The following is a 19,700-nucleotide window of genomic DNA, read 5'->3' as shown; positions in this document are numbered from 1 at the left end:
CAGGACACTGGACTAAATATGCATTTTACAAAGTAAGAACACAGATATGGCTGAAATATATCAGTCTGTGGTCTGATAGAAAGTCCAAACCTTAACTAAGATGTGCAGTGAAAGACAGCAAATAGAGGCAATTACATATTGGACTGATTATTCTTAGCTAACAAAGATGATAAAAACATTAGCATCTCAGCTGAGTCCGTTTGACTTCTCAGGAAATAATCATTTATCACAATCACCAGCTAATCAAGTTTCTGTTTCTGGAAGGTCAAAAAAATTGACTTTAAATAAAAAGCAAAGCAATTTTTTTATGTTTAAATGGCAACACCATTTCCTAAAATCACAGCAGACATTTCTTCAAAAAAACCAAATGCCAGGTAAGAAAAAAAAAAGTCTGACACATTTGAACATAAATCTCCTTTCCTGATTTCATCTGCCTTTTTTCCTCCTATCTTGACACCTTCTTCCCTTTCCTATTCAATTTTTCAACTCCAAGCCCCTGCGGGATGACTGGAAATGATATCCTGTTCTCCTTGGACAGGATGGGGCAAGACACGCAAAGAAAAGCGTGCTCAAACTTGGCAAGCTGCACTCCAGGCAACTCCTGCAGAAGCTGAGAGGGTGGTGGGAGCCCATGGCACACGTTATAATTGTACCTCACTGACGAGAAGCACAACACTAAGGCTGTGCCTGCGACTGACGGGTGGAGGTGAGCAAGACCTGTAACAGCAGCAGTCCTGGTTTTGATGTACCAGTGAAAGAGCGCACTGGAAAGAAGTGTTTCAGAGCTTCTGAAGCTCTCAGGAGGAACATAGTTTGATGCGCTTGGTAACAAAACTGGGATTTTAACAGAGATTTGCGCCAGCTCCTCTGCCGGCAAAAACCACCACAGCTCCACCAAACAGCAGGGAGCAATGGTGATGGGTGTAGTCCGAGACAGTATTTTTTGCTGCTGGTACTCAGCTTACTTGGCCATTGCTAATCAATCTGCTAACAAAATTAAATAACAATGGTAGTAGCAATCTTTTTTTCTACACAAATTCCCAGGTGTATGCACTATCCTACTGTGAACCAATTCAACACGCACGGATATTGGCTTTTTATTTCCTCTGACTTCAGCACAGGATGTGAAATATTGCATCTCTTAAATCCTGTAATCTTGTTTTTCATAATTCAAAGCATTTCTGCTTTCCATATTAAGACAATCTTATTCATTCACTAAGGAGAAGCTATTTGCCAGGAGACGAATATGCTATTTCCAATTCTGTCTTCTCTGAGCTTTAATTTTTTATACATCTGCAAAACGGGGAAATGCCAACTTCATTAGACTTCTTGAGATCACTATTTGGAAGGTACACACAAACGCTAATCACTCCCAGTTTGAAGCATACTAAGAGAATATAGCTATATTAGCTGTTTTCCAGTGAAAACCTCAGTGGGCCTATAAGTATATAGGAGGCAAAGCTTCATGAGGTACTGTCAGCGGAAAGATTTATTAAAAAATACGCAGGGTGGAGTCCTCAAGATAAGAGCTATCAAGAGGTAAGGATGATGAAAGGCAACGGTAGCTCTGACAGCAGTCTTTAAAAGAGGAAATAATGAGGTGTAGCAAGACACACTCTGCTCTCCTGGCCTGGCCGTCCCCACTGCTCCCGCCCACGTTCTGCACTGTGCAGCTTTTCCAACCTCAGACAACAATTAATTAATATTTGTAAAGTGCTTTTAGAAAGGTCAAGCACTGTGTAAGCACCAAATGTTATTGCTACAGTAAGGATATAGAAAAGGTTTTAAAGTAGTTGAAAAATACATACTATTAGTTTTAATAAAGCATGGTATATTCTTATAGCAGAACAAATATTTGTTCCTAAATTTTAATCCATCTTTTACTTATACCACAGTTCATAGGGAAAAATACATTTTTTAAAAAATCATAGAAATTTAAACCAATTTTTAAGACCATCACTGCTACAGAAATCTCTCAACAAAAACGTTTAGTCTAAGAGCACACAATTTTCACCAGGCAGTAGCAAACACCTTATTATAGAAATTATGCAAAAGGATACATAACCTTCCAGCTTATGTAAATATGTACATTTTACACAGCATATATGCACAAACACAGCGTACATTACATTTGCTCAGAAATTTATTCAGAAAAAGAGAGAAGCAAATCAACATTCACTGTCAGACTGTCCATCTGACACTGGTGCTGATGCCTTTTCTCTGAAAGCTTCTGCTGGTCCCCAGCCAAACAGGTTCATCCGAAAGAGCTGCAGCTATCCAGCTGTCATATGGCAAAAGGAGCATCACTCAAGGTCAGCAGTCCTATTGTCAGCACCTAACACACTATAGAGCTCCTGGCACACAACCTGCACACGTACACATTAAACATCACTCTTTTCTTGACACCAGATTTCTCCATTCCCTCACTGCTACCCCTCTACTTATATCACTCATTGACCACATTTTTCCATGAGGGCACCTTTCCATCTCCTGATGCAGGCACCATCAAAGTCCTGAGGACCCCTCTGATCTTTTGCTACAACTGAAACTAGAACATGGTATTGAAGTGGTTGACGCAAACAATTCCAGGAGTTTGTGTACCACCCTGTCAGCATGGAAAAAGGTATTAAGTACCTGAGAGAGCTGGCTGTGCAGGAGGATCTGGTTCCGATACACCAGCTGTAAATCTCAGTGGCCAATCTGGCCCAAACCACAACACACAGCTGACTGGGCAGAAACAAGGACAAGCCTTAGAACAGGGCACCCCCATCCAAATTCTTCAGGCATCAAAATGGTTACAACCGGCCTCTCAGTCAGCAGACAGTGCTTCCACTGTAGTCTGGTAGTGTGACACGGCACCCCAGTAGTTTTAGCCGACGCACAAAGGACAGCCTTTTAACATGCCCTTTACTTGCAATATCCTAGATATCTAAGGTTCAGCTTCTCCACAGATGCAGTACTTTGTGGTTTCATTTTTGTCATGTTTCATTAGCATAGATTTTCACATGATTAAGTATTAAATAACATTTTTAATAAAGAAATAAACATGGGGGATGGGGGGGTGGCTTTATGCCTCAAAGTCATTAAAATATTGAACTTCCCACTATGTCATTAGCTGTGTATGTGTGCTGAGTCTTTAATCATATTTTGAAGAACAAGAAATCGCAGACATGGAAACCACATGAAAGAAATGGCCTCAATCCAAAAGGAAATAATGTATCATCCTAAACTATACAACTCAGTAGTAGTTTAATTATAGCTTGCCTAATTATGTCTTATGACACTACTCTATGATATCGTAGTATAAAATCAACTCTCTCATATATATACACACACACAAAACCTATATTAATTAAGCATTAAGCCTATGCTATACACAAGAATGTCAGAAGTTCATAGTCAGCCAAGAAACATGCCATATGTCCTCCATACACCTCACCCCATGAAGTGCTACCACAACAATCTTCTGAAGATTCCAGCTGCAGCAAAGTGACAGCCAACATGCAGTACGCCTCAACTACCTACAAACTTTTTCAGTTCATTTTCCTCTTGAAATGTTGATGTGTTTGAATATAACTCTTGGCACAAAGACTTCTTTGGAGAAGTACCATTTCCCAGAAAGAAATAAAAAATAGCATACACTAAATTTCTAAAATTACAAAGTATTTTATTGTAAGAGAGAATCACAGTGGAAAAAAATGAGAGAAACCTGGTTAAATTAGGGTCTTTGCACTGGACAGCTCAGACAAAAGACTGGTTAAGTTCACTTACACTTTCTGTGGGTTCAAATTTATGGGTAAGGTATTTAGATATCCACTAGAGTCCAAGAAAATGTCAATATGGAAATCTGTTCATAACAGTTTCAAGCCATGTACTGACTGAATAAAGTGTATTATAAAACTCCAGGTCAGCATCAAACCCCTATAGAGATATTGAGCCAATACACTAAGATAGAAGAAAGTATAAACATTTCCCCCTTTAATCCCCAGATAATGATGGACTTTATTAAACAGATGCCACCCATCTTTCATTTCAGTTAGCTGAAAGAACAAATTAGATGCACGTTTTCATAATGAAAACGTGAATTCAATGCGAAGCTTTGTCTAACAACAGGCTTGTACAGCAAAGCCTAAGCAGAGTTAAGCCATGGTCTCTGAGGGTTCCTCCTGGCACAGAGAGCATAATGTAGGATAGGGAGTGACTGGAACTGCACGCGTCCACCAACATAAAAGGCAAAAGGCCAGCAGAAAGCAAAGAAAGCAGCTGCAGTCATCGCTGGGGGTGGGAGGAAGATAGGCAAGTTTCTGGTTGGCAAAATCCATAATCCCTTGATTTCCGAGTTAGAAAAATGCCTCATCTTTTTCATTCCGCATTCTCAAGAAAACAAGCCCTTAAATGTAGGCTTGCACAACAGAATTGCAAGCTTTTAGAAAACTTTACACTAGCAGGAGAAACCTAGCATGAGGGTTATGAACACGGGCTACCCAGGCAGACCATCCAGAGGACAGCCTGTGGGCCATACTGGGCACACGGGACACTTCCATCTGGCCCATCACCTGAAGAAGACACAGGACAGCTGCTCAGGCAGCGATTGCAGGCCTAGCAGCTGAACACCTCTTGAACACAGTCTGGCATAAGATATAGGTGCCGCTTCTGCCACGGCCTGGGGGGATGACATTTTCTGCCAAGGAGGGAAGAAAGCACTTTTCAGGTCTTGGATCCCTCTTTGTACACCCAAAACCTGAGCCATCCTAGCCCTAAGGCCATATCAAAATAAGTTCCTCCAAACAGATTTTAAGCCAAATTTAATTCAATATACAGTACAGATTTACAGAAAACAGCCTTCTGTGAGAAAATGAACTGTATCCATATTTATTTTTTTTAAGTCCCATGGAAACCAATTAAATTAATTAACCTCTCTCCATCAGCTTCCTTATTAAGTCTGTCCTAGTGCGCAAGAACATGAAGATGGAAAAGGCTACATCATTTTCCTACTCAAAGCTGTAAAAAAAATTAATGGACAGAATAATCAGCATGAGCAGTGAAAAATGCTTCCATACTAAAAAAATTTTAGTGTTAAACAGAAGATGCCTGTACTGCGGACTCTTTGAAAAGAACCACTTTTGTTAATCCATCCATCACAGTGTCTTAAAATAAAGTTTATCATGTGAAAGTGTGCATCCCAGGAGTAACTATTATTCTCAGATTTTAGGGACGCAGCAACCAAGGTGAGCATCACTTCAGACCACCTATACAACACTCTACACAAGTTCCTTCACATTCAGATTCAAGATTTTATAGAAGCTCTTCTTGCACTTCCAACTACTACACTATAACTAAATACCACCCTATTTCAAGCAGCTTCCTCTTAACTGCACTTGCATTTCCATATTTCTATTTATCGAGTTCATTTTTTGTTTCCTGTTAACTCAAACAAACAGACCTTGTTTAACCCCTCTAGATAAAACAATTTCTGATTCTTGAATAAGCTTCTGTCGTTTTCTTTAAGCCCTCCACAAGCTGATATCATATTTTTTTCCATGTAAGACACCAACCTGACTCTTTCCAGGCAGCAGTCTCACTAATGAAATATACAGCAGGAAAAACACCTCCTTTAGTTCTGCTCAGTACTCCCCCCTGCAGAGACGTATTGTAGCCTCCTCCCCTGTATGAAACGGGGATTGGTTACCCGCTACTTCAGTAAGTCAGTGTTTTTCTAATGTAGTTTAAGGATGACCTAAATCTTCGCTTCCTATTCATGCGATGTTTCATTTAGCTTATTAAAATGAACCCTGTACAAGTGAGTTCATCTTATTATGCAGCACAGATCACTCTTTGAAATTGAATTCCTCTTATTATGTATACACTAACAACCCTTTTGTTCATGTAAAATCTGAAAGTTTAAGAACTGATTTTTGAAAATAAGTGATGCTAGACACGGCCACAGTGCTTTTCACACCATTACCTGTTAAGGGGTCAAACCGTGACACACACATGCTATGTAAGAAATTAGGGGAGATGAGATTTAAAACACCAATACCTCAGAGAGAGGATTTTTTTTCTTCCCGTGAATACAGTTGAGAGGCTAAAATACCATTAGCTATGAGAAATCTAATGTTAATGTGAAGTCATGTTACAGAATCTGAAATTAATTCAGCTGCCAAGAAACTGTTGCCATCATTTGATACATAGAAAACAAGATCTCCCTTGTTTGGCCTCGTGGGACAGTGGATTATCAAAGATCAAAAAACAAAAAGAAGATCAGCAGCATTCCCTTAGCTCACAGAATAAGGTTGTCAGCTCATGCAATTTGCATCATCTTGGGCGCTGCGGACATAACTAGCTCTTGCGAAGGCTTTCAGTTCTTAATTTCCACAATCGTAAACATTTTTAATTTGAGGACGCTTCGTGAACGCAGAACTTTGATCTAGCGTGGCCATTCCTGAAGTGCAGCCAGCCCACACACCTGCCTCAGGCACGGGCAAAACCCTATGTCCAGGAACAGCATCAGGTACTGGCCCCCCTAAAATGTTCTTCCCATCTCCTATCATTTCATGTCAGAATTCCTGTACGCTTGAAAACTCTCACTTTTACCCTTCAGCGTGAAACTTCAAGTTTACTTACAAAGAGCATATTTGAAAATACTACTTTTTTAAAAAAGAAAGGCTACATCTAATTTCATTTGTTGCAGCCAATGACAATCAATAAACACAGATAAAAGATTTTATGCATACAAGACACCTTACCAATATTAATTTTCACTGTATTTTTCACACCACAACTGATCTAGAGAAAGTACATGCTGAGGAGGCAAAAATCCTCTAAACCAAAAAAATCTTTAAAACTTGTTAATTACATTTTCTGAGAGCACTCATTCCTTCCATGAAGTTGTATGAATAATTCAAATTAAGTAGAACCTTCTCTCTTAAACCCACAACTTCATTTTAAGGGATTTCCACCACAAAATTTAAAATCTTTTAGGTATTTATGCCTTACTGTACCCAAGCAGTGACATCACCGATTTCACATCTTTAACTAATACTTCATTTCAGAACAGCCTAAGGGGGTGAAATAACAACATACCAGAAACCTCTATCACGAACCAAAAAAATAAGAAAGACAAACCCAAAGAAGCCAAGAGTTGCTGAAATGGTGTTTTAAATACACTTTAAATATTAAAGATATTTTAAATATTTTAAATAAATTATTAATTGAATATTTAAAAATACAGGGATTAGTTCTCAGATTTTGTATCCATAGATTATTTTCTTGATCTCCATCACTCGACTGGTCTGTGCTTTCTAGGGAAGAGTGCTGAAACCACAGTAACAGCCTGAATTACTTATGGATTTAGGAAGAGATTAACCCAGCTTTTCAGTAATGATAGTATTTTCTCAAAAGCCCATGGAGGTCATGACTAGCTTTAATGACATATTGTTTATTACATTCAGGACATTGACAAAATGTGATTTAGATGAATGAGGTACTTCGGCATGGAAAACACCGTTGTGAAATGTGTGCCTTAGTCAGCTCTTCAAAAGACAACAGCCTGTTCCTCCACAGCAATCACAAGTAATCATATTCCTTTCAGCTACACTAACTCATACGCACCATAAAGTAGGCCAGGAGCTGCCAGAAAGCTGTTGTCTTGCTAGAAGTAAATGCCACCAACCCCCTCCTCCTGCGGTTTGAACTCTAGCAAGATCTCCCCAACAGACAGAAACAGCGAAGTGTCAGATGAGGATAAAGGATGAGCTCAATCCAGAAAGCTAGCTGAAGGGTACAGTCGTTTACGTGGTACGGATTTGGAGGTGCAGGCAGCTAACAAGGCGTGCAGGGTAAAACCAGCCCGTGAGCACTGAGATCCTAAGGATGAATGAGCTGGAAAGCACACGGTTCCTCCTGCTGGAATAGACCTAGGAGACCTGCTCCTTGTGACAACTTCGCTGGGCGAGGTGTTGTTTCGGAGACAGTATAAAAAGAAGGTCCCAAATCCAAAGCTGCCAGGCTGAACAAGTGAAGCAAAGGAGCTGAGAATCCGCATTGTTCTGGTGAGACAGAAGACCCACACGCTGCTCCGTTTGAACAGAGCCCAAAAGAGAGACAGAAGGTAAAAAACCAGCATAACAGGCTGTAATACACGGGGAGCCTGTCAAGCTGCTCACAATGCATCCTTACAGCGAAAGAAGGGTAAGCACCAGGACAGATGGCAGAAACTTTTAAAGCTTACTGCTGGCTTTTTTTTTCCTTTTGTAATCAGATGTAGCTGTGGAGATTAGCACAACATAGTAAACAGTTTGAGGATTACACTGAAATTCATCTCTGTATGTATCCATTCCTAGACAAATAAACAAATATGAAATATATTCTGGTTCACCTCCAGCCAGGATACGATCCCAATTTCCATCAAATCTGACCTCTCCAGCAAATGTCACTCAGTAGGAAAACCCTCAGGGCATTAAATCGACGAAGTGAGGCATACAAACACTCCATTCAAGCACAGCACGTGTCTCCGTGGGTCTTCAATTGATTTTGAAAACTAGATTCATGACAAAACATTGCACCCTTTATAAAAATCTGCCCAGAATGATATGATAGGCTATGACCTAACACTCAGTACAGGAAAAACACCTGTGCATTTTTCATTCATTGATTAAATAATGGCAAAAATCTAGCTGACAGAGAAAAAAAAAAAATCTCATGGCAAAGCATCTCATGGCAAAATAAAAAAAAATCTCATGGCAAAATAATTTCACCTGTACACATTGCAGTGAGTGGAGTCTTTCCCTTAATACAACGAAGGTATGTAGAATATTACTTTATTCAGTTATATTGACTTCATAGGAGCATACTTTGAGTAAGGATTGTACGACAGGGAACAAAGAGAAATACGTTTGTTCATAATAGCTTTTGACTTGGGAATCCAGAAGACATCTAAGCAGCATATTCTGGTTAATTTACTTTGATATGTGAAGATTAACTCCAGGGAAATAAAAATAATACATTCAAGGATTCTTTCCACCACCCTTGTAATTGTTTCTATTGTCACAGATTCATTAAATCCCTCTGGTAAACTCCTAAGTATTATAGATCTGCGGTATTCAAGATAATAAAGTAGCCCTTGAAACAACTTTCCTGAATAACAATCATTCATAATTGATAAATTACAAAAGCTCTTTCTGATACACATATACAGTAACCGGAGCACAACCAAAGTGCAATCAGCACCAACTGAAGCGCAACCAACATGAACAAGGCAAAACCATGGCAGTGCCGAAGCAGGAACCCGGCTTAACAAGGATGCTTCACCCTTGAATCCCTTTGTTGTACCCTGCATACCAGTTTATCTTGGCTGAAATTTTCATTCCAAATAAACAGGTGCATTTTCCGCACACAGGTTCAGCAAATGGTTTCACAGGCAATGCACACCTGTCTGACAGAGCAAACCAAGTTCATTTTGTATATAAACATGCTCTTGAGTGATCACTACAGTGCCCTGCCCAAACTGTTTTCCAAAATAAATAACCACATGAGGAGGTTTTTGCTGTTGTTACCCTGCCAAACGCTCAAACCATATCATTACTTTTCACAGTCACTCTCTTCAATATTTATTCTGTATGTTCTCCACCATAAACTGTGATCAGCTGCAGTTCAGAAACGTAATACACTTTCTAAATCTTAGCGTAAAGACTGAAGTACCGAAACTTACTGTTCCATATGTCTGTTAAGCTTCTCTTGACACAAAGACTCCCTTTGCTTTACTTCTAAGCTCATTTTCTACTGGGGCAACAAACCACTTAAAACACTTTGGTAGGATTGCATACTATTTGAATACAAATATTTGGATTTTGTATTCACTACTAATTGCTAAGTGTTTTGCTATTGTACACAAAAACAGACGCCTCTATCTCAAGTTTTTTCCTACTTGTCTACTTTTGACACACCTCCTTAAACCAGAGGTTCCAGAGAGAATGTTGAATGGCAACCGAGCATAGTTTACTAGTTTCCCATCTTCAGCTGGGCATCTCTAACTGGGATCTTTCATTTGGTTACTTACACTGTGGCCAGTTCAATGTGCAATTCACTATGTTGGCACGTCTTCTGTTCTTCCAAACACTTCAGTGCATTAGTTCAAAGCAAAACCAGTTATTCTGCACCTTCTCGAGAGTAGGGTTTGTTTGGGCTTTCCCCATCCTTTTCTGACACCGCACAACAAAAAAGTCAAGTCTGGCCTTCTCCGCTTCTGCTGATGGTTTTCACAGACATCCAGCAAATCCAACTAACTTAAAAACACAATAAATACCTGTTACTTTTCAGTCAAAAGCCAAGTTTAACACAAGCTCCATACCTGCAACGTGTTTACTTGAGGACTTCAGGTAGGTAAGCATTAAAACCAAAAACAAAGCCAAATCTTCAGGTGGTGTAAAGCATACGGGCTTAAAAAAAAAAGTAATCAATTCTCATCAGGCAGGCGTCAGTCCAACGCCCTGAATGAGCGCTCCACCTTACGCTTTTGGAAAAGATGATATAATAACAACCCAGGGGGAGGGAGGAAGACCATTCCCAACAAAACCCCACCAACAAGCAAACAAAATAAAAAAAAACTTCAGAAAACTCCCCAGGCTTTTTTCTCACATATCATTATGAGCACCAGATCTAACAAGGCCTATTACCTACGGATTTGCATGTTGTGGTTAGTTCATTTAAATGTCTAAGAAGCTCCCAGCAGCCATGACACGTACAGGACTCATCTTCGAGGTTTTGATCCTGATCATAGAATGAGCTCACCAGGCAGCTTTCCTCTCAGCCAGAAAATTTTTATGAGTCTCTCTCTCTCCCCCCCCGCTCCAATTTCTCAAAACTTATTAAGATTTTAATCAAGTTTTAAGATTTCCATTCTCTTGCCAAATATTGCTGAAGGCAACCAACAAGTTCAAAACTATCTGGAGAAGATTAATATACAAACAATACACCCGGACAGTAGGATAGCAAGTATTGTTTCCATGCTATTTTCATGCTATTCTGGAGAAGATTAATATACAAACAATACACCCGGACAGTAGGATAGCAAGTATTGTTTCCATAGGAAATCAGGACAAGCTATTTTCATGCTATAGCATTTTCACCTATTCTCTGAGCAACACAGTTTACCAAAGCTTTGCAAATTTCCTTTGTGACTTCCAGGCCAGAAAACCAGTTTCAAGAGGAACAGAGGAGAACCAACTGTGTACCAAGGGAGAGGTGCTGAAGGTACTGTAGTTCAAAAGCTATGGCATTGCCTGCCTACTCCACCCTTCTTTCACTCAGCCATTGCAGTCACTGCTCAGCCTGATAAATACGAGGCCAAACAGGAGCTACAACCAATAGGTGCATTTGGCTCCACAGAAGGCAGCAGTACTGTACCACTACCTGAGGATCTAGACCCATAAGTGGAAATTTGTACATTCTTCATCATTCATTACTAAAAAAAAATCCCCACAGATTTCATATAGTAGCTGTTTTTACTACCTAAATTAGAAAGAAATAGTGATTTCTAGAAACTAGTACCAAAAACCTGGGCAACAAAAGGAGTTCAAACTCTTTTTTTTTTTTTTTAGCCCAAACTGTTTTCCAAAATAAATAACCACATGAGGAGGTTTTTGCTGTTGTTACCCTGCCAAACGCTCAAACCATATCATTACTTTTCACAGTCACTCTCTTCAATATTTATTCTGTATGTTCTCCACCATAAACTGTGATCAGCTGCAGTTCAGAAACGTAATACACTTTCTAAATCTTAGCGTAAAGACTGAAGTACCGAAACTTACTGTTCCATATGTCTGTTAAGCTTCTCTTGACACAAAGACTCCCTTTGCTTTACTTCTAAGCTCATTTTCTACTGGGGCAACAAACCACTTAAAACACTTTGGTAGGATTGCATACTATTTGAATACAAATATTTGGATTTTGTATTCACTACTAATTGCTAAGTGTTTTGCTATTGTACACAAAAACAGACGCCTCTATCTCAAGTTTTTTCCTACTTGTCTACTTTTGACACACCTCCTTAAACCAGAGGTTCCAGAGAGAATGTTGAATGGCAACCGAGCATAGTTTACTAGTTTCCCATCTTCAGCTGGGCATCTCTAACTGGGATCTTTCATTTGGTTACTTACACTGTGGCCAGTTCAATGTGCAATTCACTATGTTGGCACGTCTTCTGTTCTTCCAAACACTTCAGTGCATTAGTTCAAAGCAAAACCAGTTATTCTGCACCTTCTCGAGAGTAGGGTTTGTTTGGGCTTTCCCCATCCTTTTCTGACACCGCACAACAAAAAAGTCAAGTCTGGCCTTCTCCGCTTCTGCTGATGGTTTTCACAGACATCCAGCAAATCCAACTAACTTAAAAACACAATAAATACCTGTTACTTTTCAGTCAAAAGCCAAGTTTAACACAAGCTCCATACCTGCAACGTGTTTACTTGAGGACTTCAGGTAGGTAAGCATTAAAACCAAAAACAAAGCCAAATCTTCAGGTGGTGTAAAGCATACGGGCTTAAAAAAAAAAGTAATCAATTCTCATCAGGCAGGCGTCAGTCCAACGCCCTGAATGAGCGCTCCACCTTACGCTTTTGGAAAAGATGATATAATAACAACCCAGGGGGAGGGAGGAAGACCATTCCCAACAAAACCCCACCAACAAGCAAACAAAATAAAAAAAAACTTCAGAAAACTCCCCAGGCTTTTTTCTCACATATCATTATGAGCACCAGATCTAACAAGGCCTATTACCTACGGATTTGCATGTTGTGGTTAGTTCATTTAAATGTCTAAGAAGCTCCCAGCAGCCATGACACGTACAGGACTCATCTTCGAGGTTTTGATCCTGATCATAGAATGAGCTCACCAGGCAGCTTTCCTCTCAGCCAAAGAATTTTTATTAGTCTCTCTCTCTCCCCCCTGCTCCAATTTCTCAAAACTTATTAAGATTTTAATCAAGTTTTAAGATTTCCATTCTCTTGCCAAATATTGCTGAAGGCAACCAACAAGTTCAAAACTATCTGGAGAAGATTAATATACAAACAATACACCCGGACAGTAGGATAGCAAGTATTGTTTCCATAGGAAATCAGGACAAGCTATTTTCATGCTATAGCATTTTCACCTATTCTCTGAGCAACACAGTTTACCAAAGCTTTGCAAATTTCCTTTGTGACTTCCAGGCCAGAAAACCAGTTTCAAGAGGAACAGAGGAGAACCAACTGTGTACCAAGGGAGAGGTGCTGAAGGTACTGTAGTTCAAAAGCTATGGCATTGCCTGCCTACTCCACCCTTCTTTCACTCAGCCATTGCAGTCACTGCTCAGCCTGATAAATACGAGGCCAAACAGGAGCTACAACCAATAGGTGCATTTGGCTCCACAGAAGGCAGCAGTACTGTACCACTACCTGAGGATCTAGACCCATAAGTGGAAATTTGTACATTCTTCATCATTCATTACTAAAAAAAAATCCCCACAGATTTCATATAGTAGCTGTTTTTACTACCTAAATTAGAAAGAAATAGTGATTTCTAGAAACTAGTACCAAAAACCTGGGCAACAAAAGGAGTTCAAACTCTTTTTTCTTTTTTTTTTTTTTTTTTTTTAATTGGCGGGGTGGGCCATCTTCACTGTCGCCTGGGCAACAAAAGGAGTTCAAACTCTTTTTTTTTTTTTTTAATAGGGAAGATGGCCCACCCTGCCAGTCTTTTCAAATCCTTGATTTGAAACAGTTGTTCAGTTCCTCACAGTTCCCCACCAATAGCTCTTATGCATCTCTCAAGCTGTTCTGTGTCATGTCAAGTCTTGTTTTATTTTAACTATACAAACTCTTCATGACAAGGACTTAGTCTGTATTTAGAAAATGCTGCATAAAGATATAGTGCTGTGTAAGTGTTTTACAATTTCTCTGGTGTTCAACTTCAGCATTTTGGAAGTCACATGCATTGTCCTAGGCAATGCAAACTATAAGGAAAAAAGAATCTTTTAGGTCAGTAGAGAATTGTTTCCTTTATATATACCTCTTTTTTTCCATTGTCTATTTTCAAAGCATATAGAAGCATAATAAAAAAGCTACACTGTAGGATGTCAATTAAATACAAATGAAAGCATGAGAAAACAGACAGAAACTCTCAAATTCTCACACCCTTTTCCAACAGTAACTTCTTGCTTACCTTCTTCAATGAATAGTCTCATCCTGAGGCCCACTTAAACTAGGGCTTGTGTTTATACAAGTAACTTGTGTTTAAACAAATAACTTGTGTATTGCTACTATACATTTTTCAGAAACATCTTGCCCACAACATATTAAACTCCTTAAAACCAGGATGACTAGAATTTTTTTTGGTTTATTATTTTCTCCCTTTCCCTCCCCCGGTTATTAAGTCTTTAGAGATCTGAGAGTAGATTTTAAAAGCTGTGAATTTATGTTTGGATTTTACTGTAGTAGAGCAAATAAATGAAATAAATCCTTTTTTCTAAACCATTCACTCTTTCACATCTAGAACAGAGAACAGCTTTCAAATGAAAGCACCCCAGCTTACAAATATTCTTTGTGAAAGTCAGAAGGTATTATATATGTACGTATGCAGTATTTGCCCCAGAAAATTGATCCCTAGGGTGTCTAGGGAATATTACGTATCCCTGCAAGCAACTCACAGGATGGGTCAGCTAAAAACTTCATTCAAGTCTTATTAATGCCCTAGTCTTCTTCATCAGCTAACACTCTTAATTTGAAACTATTATAGGTATAAATGATATGCGTCTCTTGACAAAGAAGATCAGATGCATTATCAAGTAATTAGGCCTTCAGCGATGCCACATGAAGTGGCTGTTTGCATGCTCTTAGCTCATGCCAAACACTAAACGAAAAAAGTTCAAACTGACTTTTCTGTATATTAAAAATATACACAAGTGTATCAGAGCTGCAGATCTGACAGTCTAAAACAGCCTTGTAGCTTCTGTTTCGGTTTCTGCCTGTTAAAGGTTTAATCTATAACAAAACCTGTCATTGACAGGCAATTGTACATTACTCCCTTATTAAGGGCCATGAGCAAGTACTAAAGCCCGGTGTGAAATTTGCCGAGGCTCTGCCGCAGACAGTCAGCCACCAAAAACATATTTGACCAAGATCAGGATGTTAAGATGAGAGCTTAGAGAGGATAGAGATTACCTTGTGACTAATGTGACTAATCCCCGAATTTCTTCTAACAGCCTTTTTGTGGCAGAGTAGAACAAAGGCACAGAGCTGGGAGAACAAAACAGCTGATTTTTCTTTCATTCCCCACCAACTCTCCTCTACATGTTTTTCTTCCCCCATCTCAGCAGATGCCCCAGAGTTTAATAGCTGTAAAATAAAGATTAGCAGATAAAAAAGAAGCCATTTGTGGTGTCAACTCTTAACAGCTGACAAACTAATTTCTCTAGATTCCTTTTACTTCCCCCTCATCTACCACATACATGTGTTTCTGCAACTCTCTTCTCAATTTTATTTTGAAATACGTTTTTTCTAAATCTTATATTCTTCCCTCTTCTTTACCATTATTCATCAACTTCTGAATAGTTAAATCCAAGCAATCATTTTAACTTCCCTGGTCTTTTTAACCTCTGCTCCAGCTGGACTTTGCAAAACCTCTTAATGCCTTGTTTCCCACCTGATACTGTGTCCTTGCATAACTACCGTTAGTATAGAACACGTCCATAGGTACAGAACAGTTTGTTTTCAGACACACTGAACTTACAGCAATTGCATCTGCAGTGGCTCCAATGTTCTGAAATTCCTATTCCTCTGGACTCTCAACTCCTTGTAAAAAAAATTTTTATAACCTAAGGTTCTAGAGGTTCTAAGAATTCAATGATGTAACAAAACATGAAAAAAGTATACACTGGTTAACTTTTGAAAAATCAGTCCTTGACAAAAATAAATGCCGTACAAAGCAAACTGAGAGACACTAGAGGTATTATTTAAGGGTATAACCAAGGCCTCATTAAAATCAGTAACCGTTTTGCTACTGGCTTACAGGGCCAACATTTCTTAGAGCTTATAGCTGCTACATTTAAAAAATGGGTTCAAAACACTAACAAATTAGGATGCTTGAATTTTCTCCTCTCAGTATATTCACTGCACTAACTATAGCTACAAAACACTAGAGAATTCACACAAAACACAACCACATTATTTTATTACTCACAGTGAGGGCAGAGCCTGCCCTCGCCTTTGCACATCACATCCCTTATACCACATCTACTTTTACGCTGGGAAACAGCAAAACCGAAAGAGAATAGAAGATACCTACATGGCTCTCACACCCCAGGATTCTGGGCAGCTCATTAACCTCTACCAGAAGGAAGGCACATGGAGCAATCAGAATGCTTTTGCAGAGTGCCCCTGGAAGCTGTACAGGTGTGCTTTCACATACTACATGCATTTTTTTCCAAATAGCCAAGTAGTCACGCAACAAGGGATTATACCACAACCTTTGCACTTCTGTTTGCATACCGAAACTAACGTTTGTATTGTATGATATCCATCAGTAAATGCTGTTTCCTACTCACGCTGTGTATCCCAACAGTACTTGCTTTAAATGTCAAGAAGTTAATATGTATTGATGTTTATTAATCTATAGCGACTTTCTCATTTTAAGCGCAAGTGATACCTTGCACTCACAGCTGAAGGCACGATCTGATCTCAAGGTATTTGAGAGGTCTGTGAGCCTGAAAGAAGGTACATCAACTTGCAACATCACTTTATTTAAATAAGCAAGGGGAACGCCACATATGTTCACTATAACCATTTTCCACCAGTTACCCCCCCTTCAGCAATAAGAAGAAAAAATATTAATGTCATTAGAAGAATTTGCTTACCAAAGCAGTTCATTAATATTTCTGATTACTGCAAATGAAATTATCTTGTTAGCAGTTTCATCTTTTCCATATGTAGACTAAATTCTCATTTAAAGCTTCTGTGTTAACAGCAGGATAAATACTTTTTTTCTTGCACAGACTAAAGTAATAAGTATGGTGACAATTAATAAAGAAAATTAAAGGCAATCTTATTTTTGGCAGGACTGCTACTCTATTTTCATATTACTTGTGCCGCAATATGTTCAGTTGGTCATCAAGAATCCAGCCTACACATTTTGAAGTTGTAAAACCTGTTAAAACAGTCACCAAGGCTTCCATTCAAATCAGTAGCAGCTCTGCCACTGGCTTAAATAACCAAAACTTCTCCAAGAATCAATAGCAAAACTTCACTCTTGTTCTCATCTCTCCTCACCAGTCATATAAAAAAACAAACAAACAAACAAAAAAAAAACCCCAAACAAACAAACAAAACCAGAACACTTGAAACAAATTAATAAATAAGTCAGGACTGTTCAGAAATACACTCCCAGTGTAGTCACTGCACTAAATACAGCTAGAAGACACTGAGGAATTTGGAGCTACTACCTAGCACGCAGAACAAAGCACAACACGCTGGTGTATTTGGTTACTGTCAGAGGGGGCAGAAGCTGCCATTACCACCTGAGCACAGCACAGCCCCCCTACCACATTCTGGCTGTACCAGGTAACTCCATCCTTCTTGGGGTCTGAGATTTTGCTGGCACGGTAACAATGACAGGTTAACAGCACTGGAAGGTGACATCTGCACAGACGTCATTACTTCACAGGTTCTGCTTCAAATTACAAGGTTTAAACTATGTCACAAGTAACATACAGATGAGGAACCTGTTGAATACTGCTGTACTCTCACCGAATCTAAATCTTCCTGTACTAAACAAAAATCAGTAAATCACTTGAGAGCTGCTATTTTCACACTAAAATATTTGAAGAGATCACATGAAGATGGCACATCAAAGAAGGAGCAGAAAAGAGGCCTGAAAACAAGTGAAAGAAGCAAACACAGAGACAAAAACTGAATCTAGAAATGCACTAGAAGAAATGTATTTTCAGAAGCAATGATTTGCACTACCAAAACATATAGGCAAAGAGTATTCTTTGAAGTCTGTCACAACTGGTTCTTCACACTTGAAGGAAGCTGTGACCCTCAAAAGCATTAATGACTGAGCTGGATCTCAAATTCCTGATATGCTAGAGCATTATAAAAAATTAAGTGGTATTTCCTTAAATAATGTAAAAGTGTCATTACATTCTAGGAGTGCTGAACTGCTTTCTCTCATACTTAACAACAAAACAAAATCTAGGGAAAGCTTTTTCTCCTAGAATGAAAAAAAAAAAAATCTGCTAGTAATCAGTCTTTATAAAGAAAATGCTGCATAACTTTACACCCAGATCTGCAACTGCATCTGTAGGGAGTTTCCACATCTATGCAAAATTATCAAAGAGAACCACACTAACACAGTGAAGTCATTAAGATAAGACTGTGGGTCTTTGGATGCATATTCCAGTTGAATTGTCTTTCTCTATCAGAAATCAACTGTGTGACTTCAACATAATTGCTGCTTCAATTTCCCATCTATGAAGAAAATAATTCCACGTCCATACCTCAAAACTTACAGGGACTTTCATAGCAATAACCAAAGGGGCAAAAAGGGCAAAAAAAAATACCACCTATAGTCAACTTTGAACATCTGTATACAAAACCCTCCTACTTCAGATCTTATAATACATCTCAATAGTGTAATTGAGGTTTTGGTGGTTAGGTTTTTTTCCTTAAGTTTTCGTGCAGAATTACAAAACATATGCAACAGACTGAAACACACATTTTAAAAATTTCTTGCTTTTTCCACATCCAGGACTTTTCTCCTTTTCCTATTGCTTGCCTGTGGTTTCATTTCCCTTACACTATCACTGTATTTTATTATAAAACAGCTATCCTGTGCAGGACAGATCACATTTCATGTAAAAGCTGCAGCCCTTGTACTTTGTAGGAAACATTAACATTTTGTTGCCAAACAATGGAGAAATGATACTACATGCTTCAGTCACAGAGTGTGTAAGTTTATATTATCTAAGAGATTCATTGCACTACAGAGCAGAATGTAAGGAGGAGTCAAAAAGCAGCAAGTAACCATGTGTTTAACTAGCAAACAGCTATATAGGTTTAATACAGTTGCATGTAAAATATATGGCTGCACCTTCCATAATCTCAAAGTTAAAGGCCCTTGCTGAAGCATTGGAATATACATGAAATGTTACAAGTACAAATCACACCACACATTTTAACTGCTTACCATTTCTGTACTTTACATGCCATCTTACAAAGCCAGCACATTCAAAAGCTAGAGTAATACAAAAGTGCATTTCCTTTATCAAGGTAACCCAGTTTACTGTCATTGCAGAAAACTGCCCAATGAGTGCAATAATGAGAGAAAAACCCGATGAAGCTATGTAAACAAACCCATCCCCTACTTGCCATTATTTATGTACACATTTCATTTCCCCCTCCTCCCCATGAAGAGCCCCTCCAATTGCAGCAAAACTACTTGCAAGGGGAAGACCTGAGACACTGAATCTTGTAATGAGCAGTAACATCTGCAAGGTAGAGGTTATAGTTCAGTTCTTCCCCCTAACAAGCTGGTAATTATTCCAAAAAACTAACTATGCACTGCTTATTAATTTGACTTGAGGTGTCTGTAAGGTTTTTTTTCCATCAACACTTTCACTGACACAAAAATGCTATCTCATGCTTTACTTGTATTAAACAGTCTCAGAAAAACAA

The 19,700-nt window shown here is 38.8% G+C and overlaps 1 protein-coding gene across 1 annotated transcript in view; it reads right to left on the bottom strand.

The window, feature by feature from the left end:
- Positions 1-16,937, bottom strand: part of CCSER1 (coiled-coil serine rich protein 1) — a 690,045-nt gene extending 673,108 nt beyond the window's left edge. Inside the window, exons 1-2 of the mRNA XM_014943378.1 lie at positions 16,883-16,937; positions 15,192-15,266 (exon numbers count right to left, since the gene is read on the bottom strand). The gene's annotated coding sequence lies outside the window, so the exon portion shown is untranslated. The remainder of the gene's footprint in view (positions 1-15,191; positions 15,267-16,882) is intronic.
- Positions 16,938-19,700: the final 2,763 nt, after the last annotated feature.

This window comes from Calidris pugnax, unplaced genomic scaffold (assembly GCF_001431845.1).
Source record: "Calidris pugnax isolate Ruff unplaced genomic scaffold, ASM143184v1 scaffold15, whole genome shotgun sequence".
Taxonomy (NCBI): Eukaryota; Metazoa; Chordata; class Aves; order Charadriiformes; family Scolopacidae; genus Calidris; species Calidris pugnax.
Note: the sequence above shows the minus strand (reverse complement) of the source record. Positions and strands in the feature narration are given on the sequence as shown.